The sequence below is a fragment of the Temnothorax longispinosus genome, chromosome 4 (genome assembly GCF_030848805.1).
Source record: "Temnothorax longispinosus isolate EJ_2023e chromosome 4, Tlon_JGU_v1, whole genome shotgun sequence".
NCBI classification, from domain to species: domain Eukaryota; kingdom Metazoa; phylum Arthropoda; class Insecta; order Hymenoptera; family Formicidae; genus Temnothorax; species Temnothorax longispinosus.
Window position 1 is genome coordinate 222,963 of NC_092361.1, and position 14,532 is coordinate 237,494.

Here is a 14,532-nt window from a genome sequence, read left to right on the forward strand (position 1 = left end):
ACACATAAGAGAGAAAAAGCCCCGGATTGATCTCACTTAGAAATATTCGAATAGCGACACCCACATATCGCGGACAGCGGCCATTCATCGGCAGATTCTCCGTTCCGCGGATCAAAGATCCTCTCTTCGTTCGATCTTGCGTTTGTAATGGTCCTTATATAAGCACATCACACACATCATATAAATAGATCTTATTAACATTGATTAACGTGAATCATAATTAATAGATCATCTCTCTCTCTTTTCCTCTTTATATTACAGCCGGAAACAGAGACTCGGTTAAATTGCGGCTCAAGTTAATTTTTCCGCTCACCTTTGCACCATTGCAGTTATATACGCCTTTTTTACAATTATACGATATGAAAACACGTAGCTTTATAGATTATTCTCTTTAATTCTGATGTAGGGAGTTATTATTATGTGATTTGAATGAAAAAGAAGGCGTCACGTCATGAACACATAGTCACGCTATTGCATCGTTCAGCTTCTGTAAATCGTTAACGAAAGGGGCTCAGCGATTCAAACAACCAGAACGATTGCAATTGAAAAGTTCAGACTTCCTACAAGTCGATAAATTCGCGATCATTGCGAAAACTTTTATAGAACGGACGTCAGGATAACTAAAGTCGTAAAAGTTTCTCGTAAAGATGCCGCAATGCGTCTAATCCTTGCTGAGCGAATATAGCACTTGCGCTTTTCATAAGATATTTTGTTAGATAACAGGTCAAAGATATTTAAAGATCGATTTGAATGACCCATCTCGTTCACGATCGCGTTTATGGTAACAGAATATCGAAAAATTTGCGCTTTCTATTTCCCTTGTTTCCTAAAAAAAAAGTCTAATATATTTTCAATATTGCTTTGCTATATGCATATTCTTTTATACTACTGACAATAATTTTATTCTCAGAACAGTAATTTCTATTTCGGATGAACGCTATTATATTCACTGTATTTTAGAATTTATTTGTATTCGAAACGAGACATTATGAAAGCTTTTCAATAACTTCACTGAGAAAAAAATTTATTAATCCCAAAAAATATTAAGTCCGATACGAGCAACTAAATATTTTAGGTAGTTTAACTAAACATTAGTTAAATTAATTAATTCTTGATTAAAAAATTTTAAAGGTTGAAATGAAGGTTGCATTATATCTTTTTCAGTGCAACTTAATAATTGTTGAAACAACTAATGTTTAGTTAACTAACTAACATGTTTAGTTGCTCGTATCGGACTAAATACTTTTTTGGATTAACAAATTTGTTTCTCAGTGTTGGTGTAAGATCTGAAAGCTTAAATCGAATTAAATTATGTGAAGCGATAAGTTCAAGAGAAAGTACATCAATAATGATACGAATGACGCGAGAGAAAAGATGCTCTTTCATTTTATTGCTCTAAGGAGAGACAGATGATATTCGATTTATTCATTGATATAAATTTCAATGTTCTTTGAAAAATTATGTATTTATTCTATATTTTTCCAGCTCCATTTTTATTCGCGTTTTGCGCTAAATTTTATTCCAAATTTTACTAGATTAATAATAATGACGATTGGTACTTTATATTATACTTTTCTAGCATTAAATCATACTACGCAATAAATGCTAATTATTATTATCGTTGATTACAGATATTCAAATTTAATTGTGTGCATTTATAGGTATATACATACATACATATTATTATTATCGAATTAGTAAAGATATTCGTTGTGGGTTGTAAGGAGGTTCAAGTTTGAACCTTGATTGGAGTGATATTTTTCGCAATAAATTCTTTACAATGACTGCTTTACAAAGGTCGCTTATTAGCATCAAAAGTTAGATCGATTATCGATTTAAGTAAGTGGATTTACTGTTCTAACAAAAATCTGTGTTTTAAGAGTTGGAAAAAGCATACAAAACACCGAAATATTATTATTAGCCTATTAAGATCTAGACTGACACCAAAAATGGAATCTTCTCTAATTAATCGTATTGTATATTATTATTATTTTACATTATCCATAAAAATGAAGCTAAAACAAGCTATCAATCTTTGTATATCAGGTAGGAAAGCAAAACGCTAAGTTGACCCAGGTTAGTGCTGATCGAGACGTCAGGTACAACCGGCACCGACGAAAAGATCAAGAGTTACTCGATCCTTTCCCGTGTTCCCGAAAAGTACCTTGATTCGAATCGATATCTCCTAATTGATTGCCTTGCCTTATCCTTCTCTACCGCGTGCGGTGCCCCATCAAGCACCATCGCCGGGCCATCGCCGTCGTCGCGGCGCACGCGATACGGGCGAGCGGCGACTCCGGTCGCGCGCGATCGAGCGAGCGAGCGAGCGAACGAGCCATGCCAGCCAGCCGGAGCCGGAGTCGAGGATGGAGAGCCAACCGACGACTCGGGAAGGCAGTGCACGCCCGGCTGCCGACACGAGCGGATGGCGTACGTTGTCGCTCGCGCCATCACCACGCTCGCCTCGTGATTTTCCTTCAGCTGTCACGCTCGGCCGTCGCTCGCCGTTCAAAGCCGTGTGACGAGTCCGGTGCTTAGGTGCTTAGGTCGGTCTACGACGACGACACTCTTTCTTTCTTTTCTCTCTCATTTCTCTGTGTCGTTCTCCCTGTTTCTCTCTCCCCCCTTCTCTTTCAGTCTGCTCTCGCGCCTTCTTCCGTCTCGCTCTTTTCTCGCACGTGTCTCCTGCCGCGCGAATCGACGTTTTAAAGGAACAAAGAGAAAAAGAAAGAAATCGAAGCCACGTGAAAAAGAGAGAGAGAGAATACCCCTGATATTTGCGCGCGCCGTCATTGACGCGCGCGTGCCCACGTGCGTGCGCACCGCGCGCAAGCAAGCACGCGAGACGGCCGCGTCGGCGGTGTCGCACGTGCGCGATAATATACACACACACACCGGAGGAAGGCGGCGGTGCGTGCGTGCATTGCACGCACGTTGCAGAGATAACGCGGCGAGGAAGCGAGCGAATCTCTCCGAGATGAGTCGCCGCGGGTGCAACCCGTGCAACCCCACCGGTGGAGGAGCCAGGGCCAGTCGCTGACGTCGAGTCGCCGAGTAGCAGCAGCGCGCGCGTGGCGATCAGCTGATCGTTCGGAGCGCTCAGCGCGCCCTGTCCGCCCACCCGGCACCCGCCCGTCCACCAGTCTCGTCTGTCCGTCCGCTCGTTCATCCGTCGGCGGCAGTCGGCCACCAGCGGCTCCGTTCGCGCGTCATCGTCGCACGTCGTCGCGCATCGTCGCCCGTCGCCCACCAAGTCGCCCGTCCCCCCTCCCCCGTTCGCGCCGCGCCGCGTCGCGCCGCGTCCCGCGCGGTTTCCGTCGTTACCGGGTTGTACGGCGGCAGTACGGACTACGGGTGCGCCGACGACGGTCAGAGGACGTTTCCCCGGTGCACGGTGGTGTGGTGCGGTTCTAACGTCGGCTCGGAAAACGCACGCGCGCGTTTACCCGCGCCATGCCGTCGTGCCGGCAGCTCGCGACGAGCGACCACGTATTACCACGCGCGAGCGAACGCCGGCGCGTCGAGTCGCCCGCGACGAGATGATCCGGCCAGTGGTGATGCTGCTGCTGCTGCCTCTCCTGCCGACCGCATCGACGTGAACGTTGCCGCGCGACGACGCGATTCCCCGCGCGGCGAGGAGATCATCGAGCGAGGCTACCGGAGCACGGAGCGGCCGACACCCTCGGACGCGCATCGTGTGTCAAGAAACGAGACGAGGAGGGAAACGGCGCCCGGCGACGTCGTCCGAACGCCGTGCGTTATTGGATTATGCCCGTCGCGGGATCTCGAGTGTTCTCACGGCCGCGCGCGATCCGTCGGCTCGCGGATCAGCGGCAACGTCGTCGTCGTCGCACGGGAGTAATGTGACCCGTCGCCCGTAAACAGTGCGCCGAAAACGTGTAGATAGTTTTTTTGGGGAGGGGGCGGATAAATATCTCCCTCGTCGCGCCGCGTTCAAAACAACGCGCGAGCCCGCGGTTCCGTCACGCGCCATCTCTCGGCCGTGCAATCGGTGCGAAGTTGGCTGTCGTTTGAAAATTTTCAAACGGCTCGCGAGAGAAGTCGCGCAGGTCGCGCGTCGCGCGTGAATCTTCGACAGTCTTCTTCGAGGCGTCCCAAGTTTCGTGAGTCTCGCACGGTTCGGCAGTTCGGGTCGCGTGAAGGGGCGAGGAAATTCGGATCGGACACGCTAAACGCGTGTTCGCCGGCGCGAGCGGAATCACGCACTGTTTGTGACAATCGTGTTCATTTGTGCCTCGCCGCGAATCTTCGGGAAGGAGCGCGATTGAGAAGGCCAGAAGGACTCGGACTCGGACCGTTGACCGTCGCGTCGGGCGATCTTTCCGTCGCGTCGCCCCCCGGGAGTGCGAGTGCGTGCTGAACGAATCGCGGAAAGGTGTGGAAAGTCTGTGATAGGCGCCTGGATTAAGCGAGGAGGCGCGAGGTGCAAAAAAACGGTTTCCGGGAGCGTCCACGGAGCTCAGGAGGATTCGGTGAGTGACATGCGAAACTATTCGCCCGACCCCAGTCGCGAAATAGACGCAATTAAGATGGCGGACGCCTCTCGATCGTACAAGTTTATACGAGATTACGCCGTCGTTGCTCGACGCGAATGTGTACGACACATGCTCCGACACATATACGGCGTGTGTTAAACTGTGGCGCTAGGCGAGCGCGGTGCTGCTCACACAATTTTCTCTTGACGTTATCTTGTAAAATTCAGTCGAGTTTAGTTTAACCCTTAAGTGCGCAGCTTTGCATGCATGCAAAGCGAATGCTCGCGATGCTCCGGGTATATTCTCCCTTGTGAGGTTCGAAAACTGAAAACGCGCATCAGCTTCACACTTTTCTCTCTTCTAGGTGGGAAGGGACCAGGAGGTCATTTTTTATTTAAAAATACTCCGAATGCTACGAAAACTTATACATTTAAGAGCTGTAGTAAGCTATAAGTTATATAAAAATAACAAAATGATTTTTTGCGACTTATATATCGGAAGAACATATAAACAGTGGAGCACGAATTATTGGTCAATTTGAGGGATTTTATTTAGGGGAATTTTTATTCAAACTGAAATATTCATGATAACAAAAAAATTCTGACAGAAAGAACACATAAATCGTGAGACACTATTTGTTGGTTAATTTAAGGATTTTAAATCCTTTAAATTTAGGGGAATTTTAGATCGAACTGAAATATTCGTTCAGGATAACGTGAAGTTCTGACAAAACTCTCCTTTTCTCTGTAGATTCACTTAACGAAGAATCCAAATAAGAAGCACCACGCGTATTTAGGTAGCAGATGTTTCGAGACGCTCCTTCGGCAAAGAAATTAAGCACCGTTTTATCTCACATCTCACATTTCAGATTTATTGACGTCCGACTGTTTACGATTATGCAAATCCTCGGTTTCTTGACGCTACCGCGGGTAAGCTGCTTCCGTAACTCTTCAGGAAAGTTATGAACTAAACCCATCGGCATATCAAGCGACGGAGTCGTCGGTCAGTCGCAAAGTCGACGAACCTCTATCGATCTTCGCCTTCTATCTACCTTCGTCCTCCCCCGTCCTCGGCCGTCGCGTATGGAATGCAACTTAGGAACGACTCTCCGTCGTCTTCGTCGCCGTCGCGTCGTCGCAGATTTCGCGCTTCGAATGACCTCCTACGGGGACGAGCGTCCGTTTCTTACGTACTCGTGATTACGTCGTCCTCGTCCGTTACGAGTTATGAATATTAAACGCGAGAGGCAGGTGAATCCGCTTGCCTCTAGCTGAACATGAGCGCTGTAAATCCAAGTGTGTTATTTCTACACGCGTAAACGTCTCAAAATGACAAATTTGACTGAAGCTCGTTTTGCATGTTTTGTTGCGTGTTAAATTAACACGTTTAATCGTATTAAATTAAAAGTGAATACGATTTCAACCATGTTAAACGTGATTTATTTCCGTTTCTACCGATGCAGATTAACTTTGATCATGGTTTAACTTATACCTTTTATCTTTCTCTAATTTTGAAAACTTGAAAAAGATGAAAAGAAAAGTTAAACCGCGATTAAAATTATTCTACATTGGTATAGAAATGGATCTTAAAATGGCAAGAAATGTTGTGTAAGAAGAGCTTCAGATAAAATAACACTTGAATTTGCAGTGAGCATTATCTGATGAGCGGGTAACATTTCGCTTAGTATCGATCACACTATTAGCGACGCACTACGTTAGTTATCAATATTCACTTTAAACGTCGATTTTTACTGCGCGCGTTTAACGTAACTTCCACGCGTTTTCTGCTTCGTCTCTTTCTCTTTCTTTTCCTCGAGTTCTTTTCTTCGAGTAACCGGATATTGACAGTAGCATACATATTAAAGATCTCGCTAATTACCTCGCTAATTACCCATTATTAAATCTGTATATCGCGGTAAGTTTCCTTGTCGCGTCGATAGCTACGAATGCTCACTGCAAATTCAAGTGTTATTTTTTAAATAAATAATGATCCTCTGAACCTTCCCATTCAGAAAGGAAAGAAGGGTCAGAGAAGGCTCTTTACAGATTGAGCAGTCGCGCGTTTTCAGTTTAAACTTCATAGGGGAGAGTACTCGGAGCATCGAAAATTCGCTTTGTATACATATATAAAGCCGCGCACTTGAGGGCTAATCTCGCGTGCATCGGGGTAATACGAACCCTATTATCTCTTCACTACGATAGAATAGAAATTCTTTCTGAAGTGGGCACTTGATCGCGCGTGTCCGTATATATTTAGTACGCGTATTAATTTGTCGGAACGAGCCACGAGTGATAACAGCACGATGATCATGCAGGCGTAGTTTTCAACGCGAGTTTTATCGCGATAGAAGCGAATGTATTAAAACCTCGTAAAGAATGTATTTAAAAGCTTCAGAATTAGAAGTAGCCATAAAATATTTTACGGGAGGGTGTAACTGCTACTTTTTTATGCTCGTTGCTTTACATTTGCTTGAGCAGACGATACGAAATTAATAATGTTATGATAAAAATAATAATACTGAATTTTTTTTATCATTTGTTATATCTCTGTATACCAACATGAAACGTTGCATTAAAATATCATTTTGTTTATAGAACAGCTACGGTAAAATGAAAATAATATTAATAGAATTATAGTAAATAATAAATAATAGTAAATGATAGTAATAGAATTATCATTATGCAATTGAAGGGTACAGGAGAAAAACGATGCACTTTTTATCGAAATTGATCTGATCATGCTACCTTATAGCATTTTCAAAGAACTTTCATAATTCTTATCTGTTTTGATTAAGAACAGTTACAATTCATTGGAAATAAGCCAAAAGATGTACTGTGCTGGGGGAAAAAATGATCATAATCCACGCGCTAAGGAAAAACCGTCAGATTCCATCGTACAATGTAAACACTAATAAAGTAAACACTAAGGCTGCACTCCGCTATTCACTAAATTTTGTACTAATTCAAATTTTTTCTAACTTCCTAAGATATATCTTTGTCTTGAAATTTAAATTTTTTGAAATTACTCTGGCTGGACGTTGATCGTTTTTCACCTGTACCTTTCAATTATTACCATGCTTTATCTTTCATCTGTTTGTCATTAACGTTTGGGGAAGCAACGCCAAAATTTACAATGCAATTAAGCAGATACGGTCGAAATGATGGAAACAGCATTTTCACATAAGTACCCAATAATTCTGGCCTTGTCACTGACGAAGATAAATGTTTGGTTGTCACAGGGGTGGTCCGTGCAACGATGCGATACCTCGTATATCCTATATATGCATATGCGTGTGCACGCGTGGAGCGCGTCTTAATTTGCGGTCGCACGTTCTTAATTCAGTTTACTCGCGGCGATGCAATCCGGCGAGTAACATTTCCTCGTAGCCGGCGGGAAACGGGGAGGAGGAGGAGGAGGCGCGGCGTTATTAGTCGCTCGTAGTTATTTCATTTGCGACTCTCTCGGCGGTTGGGTACGCGCAGGCTTCGGATGTAATTGTCAGGTTTATGAGGGGGTTCGCCACCGGGGCACCGGCGACAAAGCCTCGTGTCGAAGCGTGTCCGGAAAGTTATAGCCTACGTGAAGTACTGTTAATCGCGCCTAACGTGAGAGTCCCGTGGCACCAAAGAATAGTTCAGTCTCTTCCCTCTTTCTCTCTCTCTCTCTCTTCCCCTCTCTCCGTTTTCCTCTCTTTTTCTATCTCATTGGAGATAGGCGCGACGTTGGCACGTATCACTCCCATATCTTATCGAGATAGCGGATCTCCTCTGTTTTCTTTGGTGCATCTGTTTTTTTATCCTGCCGTCAACTTCGCAAACTGGCCGTCTTAAATTCATTCCTCAGGTTGTGATCTTAATTAAAACAGTGACCGACATCGCCGATCTTAACGCGATCCAGGTTTCTCGTGTGAGAAACTTGACCCGTTAGATGCGAACCTTTATAGACCCTTGCTCTTTTCTAAATTTGGCTAGGTTACGAGACGATAAATTGGATTTTAAGAACACACACACACACACACACACACACACACACACACACACACACACACACACACATACGTTATTTTTGCGTTGCATTGAATAGACACTACCTATATTTCAACTTGAGATTCAAGATTTGACGAAGCTATTATTTTTACATGAATATTACATATTTTACATTTATTATGTTCCGTATTTTTTTTTTGTAAAACAATGTTATATTGAGATTATTTCCAACACGACTAAACATTGCATTGTCAAGAGAGATTTCGGAATATTCAAAAATGTATTCAACCAGAAACTGAATTCCATAAATATCGAAATTAAAATGGTAAATTTTGTCGGAATTGCGCAAATGTGCTTATCTAGTTAAATCAGCCGCGTTATTTATGTAAGTAAGGAAAAACTGTTTCCTAATTCGTTAACGGTTTTGGCTATCAAGCAGCACAAGCGTAATCTTTGGCCTAATTGCCGCGACCGGCTGGAGTTTTATGTGGATGTACATTTTTTCCTCGGATTAGAAACGCGCGAGAAATTGTTCGTGAGCCGTTTGCGTAGCTCCCAATTAGGCAATGGTCTAACATTTAATAGCGACGTACTACTTTAGAGAAGTCTCTTTATCAATCTCTTTATCATGCCGACTCTTCGACGGTCAACATTTTCACCGCGCATTTAACGCAAAAATATTAAAATGAAAATATTAAATATGCCTAGTTATAGTTTAGATCTATACGCAATCTTCGGAAACAAAGAAATAAAGTTTGGACTCAGCTTAACATATTTCGTTTTAAACAAAAGTGAGAATATCGAGCAATGTTTTTTAAGACAAGCCTTTAATAATCTTTTTGCATATCAACAATGTGGAAAATTAATTTTGCCTGTTAATTTTTAGTGCCGAATATTTGAATAGTCATGTCTCGAATAAAAATTCTACGAAGATGAAGTCCCGCTCGTGAAGTCGAACGACGACGACATTTCGTCATTCATCTGCGGGATTTAATTTACAAGCCGTAAAAGCTGTACATTTTTTATTTACCGATAACTCGAAGGATATCGATTCCGCGACGTTCCCGTTGAGAAAACGTTGACTGCAAATAATACAAATAGTCTCTAGACGAAATTAAAAATCACTTTGTGACACCTTGCACACGTAATCCGGGGCCCTCCTTGACGACACTCGAGCCGCGCGCGCCGTGTTTCATATCGCGTACTCCTTATTTACCCGCGCATCGAGTCGGCAATGCCGTGGAGTGGCTTGCGGAACAGCCGAACGGGCAAACAGGTGGCGAGCCTTGCGACGCGTTGCTCTTAACTGTAAACGGACGGTTCTTCAATTCCTAGCGAGAGATCGACCGCGCCGCCACTCGAAATGCCATCGGTCCCCGAACGGACCTCTCTCTCACTCTTTCTCTTTCTCTTTCTCTATATCTCCGTGTGCCTCACGTGTGAACTTTACCGCGGCTTTTTACGAGCGAATTAATACGCGCGTGCGCGCGCGCCCACCCGAGCGAGCAGAATAATGAACATTGCATAATGCCCCGCGCGCACCCGTCGCGCTCCCGTCGCCGATGAGATCACTTCCGTGACTTCCTGACATTGACTTGTACCGGCCGACCCACGTGTTAAACGCGCGTATCTGCGTGCACATAACCGGCGCGCGTTCCTACAACCGGCAGCAGCACGGCGACCGAGATAGGCTGCCGCCTGTCAGATTGTTGACACAACCAATGACACGTTTAATAGGATTATTTATGCTCTCGGAGGCGCTTAAACGGCTTCTGCGTCCGTATCAGCTTCATCTACTTGACGGCGCGTAGCATAATTATGTCGACGCGCCGCGCCGTATCTCGGCCGCCGGCTACGTCGACGACGCCTAGACCCTGATCCCTGATCCCGTCCACGAGATGGGATTTCTCGATGTACATGTTACGATACCGTCACTGCGCGATCTCTCTGTTTCTGTGTCGGACATAATTTAGCTACCGATGCGAGAAATACATTATACTAATAAATTCGGCACACCAGCGCATGGAGTGTTGACATTGTCTCGTTTAATATCTTGTACAAACGTCATTTCAGTAAAGCACGTTCCGTTCGGCTTATATATTTATCTGACCTTAAAATTTCTTTAACTTGAGTAGCTATCTCTACAGTCGCCGACAGAATATTATCGCGGAATGATTGATTAAACGAAAATGTAATTGAATGTTATACGTATAAAAATAGCTTATATACGTGTCAAGAATAAGACATTGAATAATGTAATTTAAGAGACCAACTGGGGAGGGGGGAAAGTAATAATGGAGCTTGCAGAACATGTCGAGGATGAAACGGAAAGAGGATACGTCTCGCGTAAACACACACCTTTCATTTTGAGCAATTGTGCGAGAGACGCAAACGAGAAATCCCGCAAGCAGGTTTGCATGAAGTTGACATAATGAGATTGTACCTTGAATTACGAGAATGCTGAGCGTTACGGACGGTAATTACTCGCCCTTCCCCGATATGGATTGAACGTTCCAGATATATATCTAATGTTGGTTTACGTTACCGTACTTTCACTCGGTTAATTGTTGATATCTAATTCAGTCTTTGCATAGAGCGTATCGCACGAGCGTCATGGTGCGCGCTTATGTAAGCCGGTGGTGTATGTGCGTGTGTGAATTGCGCGTGTGTGTACACGCACACACGCGCGCACTCGAGTCGAGTGGCCAGTCGACGGTTCTGAGATGAGCCCCGGCCCCGGCTCACAGTTGGATAACCACCAACAACAGTCATAACGTTAATTACACTCGTTTCAGTCGTCCGCAGAAAAATTCATTGCACCAAAGCTTTACTCCGCGTTTCTTAAGAAGCTCTCTATCTTTCTCTCTCTCTCTCTCTCTCTCTCTCTCTCTCGCGCTCTCTTGCGCCGTCCTCCGTGAAAAACACGCGTGTATGCGTGCGTGTACGTGTGCGGTCATTTTCATGATCATTTTAATGGCGCATAAAAAATTTACGTGCCCATTAAAGCACAGTTTACCCTCATCGGTCGTATATAATGTTCCAACTATGCTTTAGGGCTGCTTAAAATTGCACACATCACACATTGTATACGTAACAATAGCGAAAATTAGACTGCCGGATTATTGCAATGGTGGAGAGACCGTGACACGTTGCTCCTTGATCGGTGAATAACGATTTCTAAACTCTGTAAATAACTTTTAATTTCTTGCCCTCTCTTGTAAGTTGTGAGGAATCGTTACCCTCTTGTCTGTATATAACGTTCACCATTATAACAGAAAAGTTTTATCACGAAAGATAGCGATTATTTACATCGTCGCTTTAAACTCAAATCGCGTGCAGCAAAGGGTCGCAAGAGAGATTAGACTAGGCCGTAAATTGTTTATCAACCGATGATGAGAGGGACCCTTTTTCATCGTTTTCTCGCGTCCCTTTGCTCTTCGCGTTTGCCAACTGAACTTTTCAGTAAAGCCGCGAGAGAGAGAGAGAGAGAGAGAGAGAAGGAGAGTAATTTTATGTAACCCTTTGAACGCGGGTTTCTCCTACCGGAACTTTTTTTTTACCCATCGACGAAACGTATTAGGGCGTTAAATCGGCCGTAATCCGACCGTAATCGCCTAGCAACAGTCTCTCATTCCCCGTCTGCTTTGAGAATAAGTAATTTCGTGCGAAGCGCGACGTAACTGCGCGCTTTAATTGGCTCCGATTAATTGCGTCGTCGTACTAGAACGTCAACAAAGGCGTCGCGGCTTGAATTTCGGATCGTCTCGACAATTCGGTGTTGAAGAAATGACGGACACGCGACGAAATCGCGATAAGGCGATAAATTATCGCCGCGCGACGGAAAGGCGCGATTCACTGAGAACCGCTGTCGACGATATAACGCGATATAAGCACGGATCACAGGCGACAAGCGCTTATTAGCATACAATGCGGGCTAATAGGATCGCACGCTGACGGCTACCGTTCAATATCGTGTCCCCGTGTCGTCCTAGTCACCCTCCAAGTGTCAGGCCTACGGGTACACCTATGTTAAAAATTGCATTCGCTTTCTTTCGATATTAGCTGCGCGTTCACTTAATGACAATGCATTTCCTCGTATAACTGCTCTAGATAAACGGTCGGCCGATCTTCACTATAATTTCCATGTTTTATGTAACTGTTGTTTTATTTTAATAATGTGAAAGGGTATATTTATTAAACGTATATTCGTATATGACAAATAAGTAATTTATTTTTGCGAGAATTATCTTTCATTGGTGTGCTTACTCAATACATTGTGCATTAATTTTTAGCATGTTTATATATAAATATACTTCATTATACCAAAATAATAGAAAGACATCAATTCGCAATATCTTAAGATCAACGAACAAGCTTTTATAAATGCTACGACAATGCTGGGATTAAGACATTTCTCTTATTTGCAAATAATATCGCGATAAAGATTGCATGTATAAGCAGAAGTGCAGAGACTGTCGCCGCTACTTACGCCCGTGCAACGAGACAAAGGACGATGGCAGGCCGCGAAAAAAATGTCGCCACAGGTCGCTATAAGTCCCGGTGATTAATTCCACTGACTAATAAGACGTATCAAGCCTCCGCCGGCTGTTATCGCGCGCCGATACCGTCGCGCCCGCTCCTTTGTCCCCATGATTTTTCCCTCGCCGGACGGACGTTGCGCGCTCGCCTGCGCCGGATCCTTTGTCAACGCGATTTTTCATCAGCGATTTATATCGCTCGCCGCGATACAATAGCTTGTACGCGTAACTGCGCGTTAGTACGTACAACTCGCCGCGAATTGCGCCTGCCCTTCTACGTAACTGGTCTCGCCGTGCGTCGCCGCTGTTGTCGCGATACTTCGCGATACATACGTGTCCCTCCCTCGACGAAAGGGATAAAACCGACACGAGCCTCTCTCTACGGCGGGCGTTGTACACCGCCCGCTATTTACACGTCATCGCGTAATAGCTCCGACTGTGTCTCTCATTACCGCGCGCGGTGCAACGAATGTATGCGAATGTTAGTTTTAGTGCGGGCAGTAAAAGACGCGAGAGGTTCGCGTGTGTTACATCTAATATGTGTGTAGTGTTACGATTGCCGTTCTAGGCAGGCAACACACCGTGGGCTTACACCGCCGCTCTTTTCATTATCGTCTTTCTCTCTCTCTTCCTCTCTCTCGCCGCGCCGGGCTTTCGAAGGAGAGGATTAGACGGCGCGATAAGCCGGCGCGCGATCCCGGGGCGAACGGTAGCGTATTCGAGAGCGCGGGAATGATCGCCGTGATACACTACTACCGTCTATAAGTTCCTGAATGCGAGCAAATTAATCCTCGAGTGTAAGCACTTTTTTCGGATTACTTCAAAAGTTTGTTTTTTTAATATATTTTGATTTTGAGAATCGATTTTTAACGTTAATAAAATAAAAATAAGAAAAAAATTAAAAGACGAATATTACATATTTTTTGCTTTATTATTAAAAACGAGAATGACATACGTGATGATAATATTTCTAATTAGATGTGTATATTATGTAACACGAATTCGAAGAATATTTCAAAAAAGTTTAGAATTTAATAATGTATCATGCACTTAAAAATAAATCTGTAAATATATGCATGATTTTTTAAATAAATTACACATGTAAAGCTTGTTCAATATCTACTTTCGAATTTTTGAAAAAGAATACGAGATATCTATTCTTTTTCAAAAATTCGAATAGAATAGTAGTGTATTCTCGAGGATTAAGATTTAGAAAGTTACATCTTTATTTTTCTTCTAATCTGCTGTATTCGCAAACTTATGCACAATACTTATGACACAGCACGTAACAATAAATGGAAATGCATTCATCGTTCGTGGCGTCGGGAAACGATATCTAATCGTAACGCTATATGGAAGACGTATTCGTGTAAAGCGCCGTATATCTCACTCGTTATTATCCTGTTCTTAAATAAGGAATCTAGAATTATCCCCTAGAATTACGTGGTCGATCTTGAACGAGATCGCAAAGCATGCAATGTACTTACTTCGCTGCCTACAATCGTAACAACC

General features: G+C 44.0%; 1 protein-coding gene across 1 annotated transcript in view; it reads left to right on the forward strand.

Moving 5' to 3' along the window:
- The first annotated feature begins 2,422 nt into the window (after positions 1 to 2,422).
- The window catches only part of LOC139812375 (uncharacterized), a 319,731-nt gene continuing 307,621 nt past the window's right edge, over positions 2,423 to 14,532 (forward strand). Inside the window, exon 1 of the mRNA XM_071777146.1 lies at positions 2,423 to 4,493. The gene's annotated coding sequence lies outside the window, so the exon portion shown is untranslated. The remainder of the gene's footprint in view (positions 4,494 to 14,532) is intronic.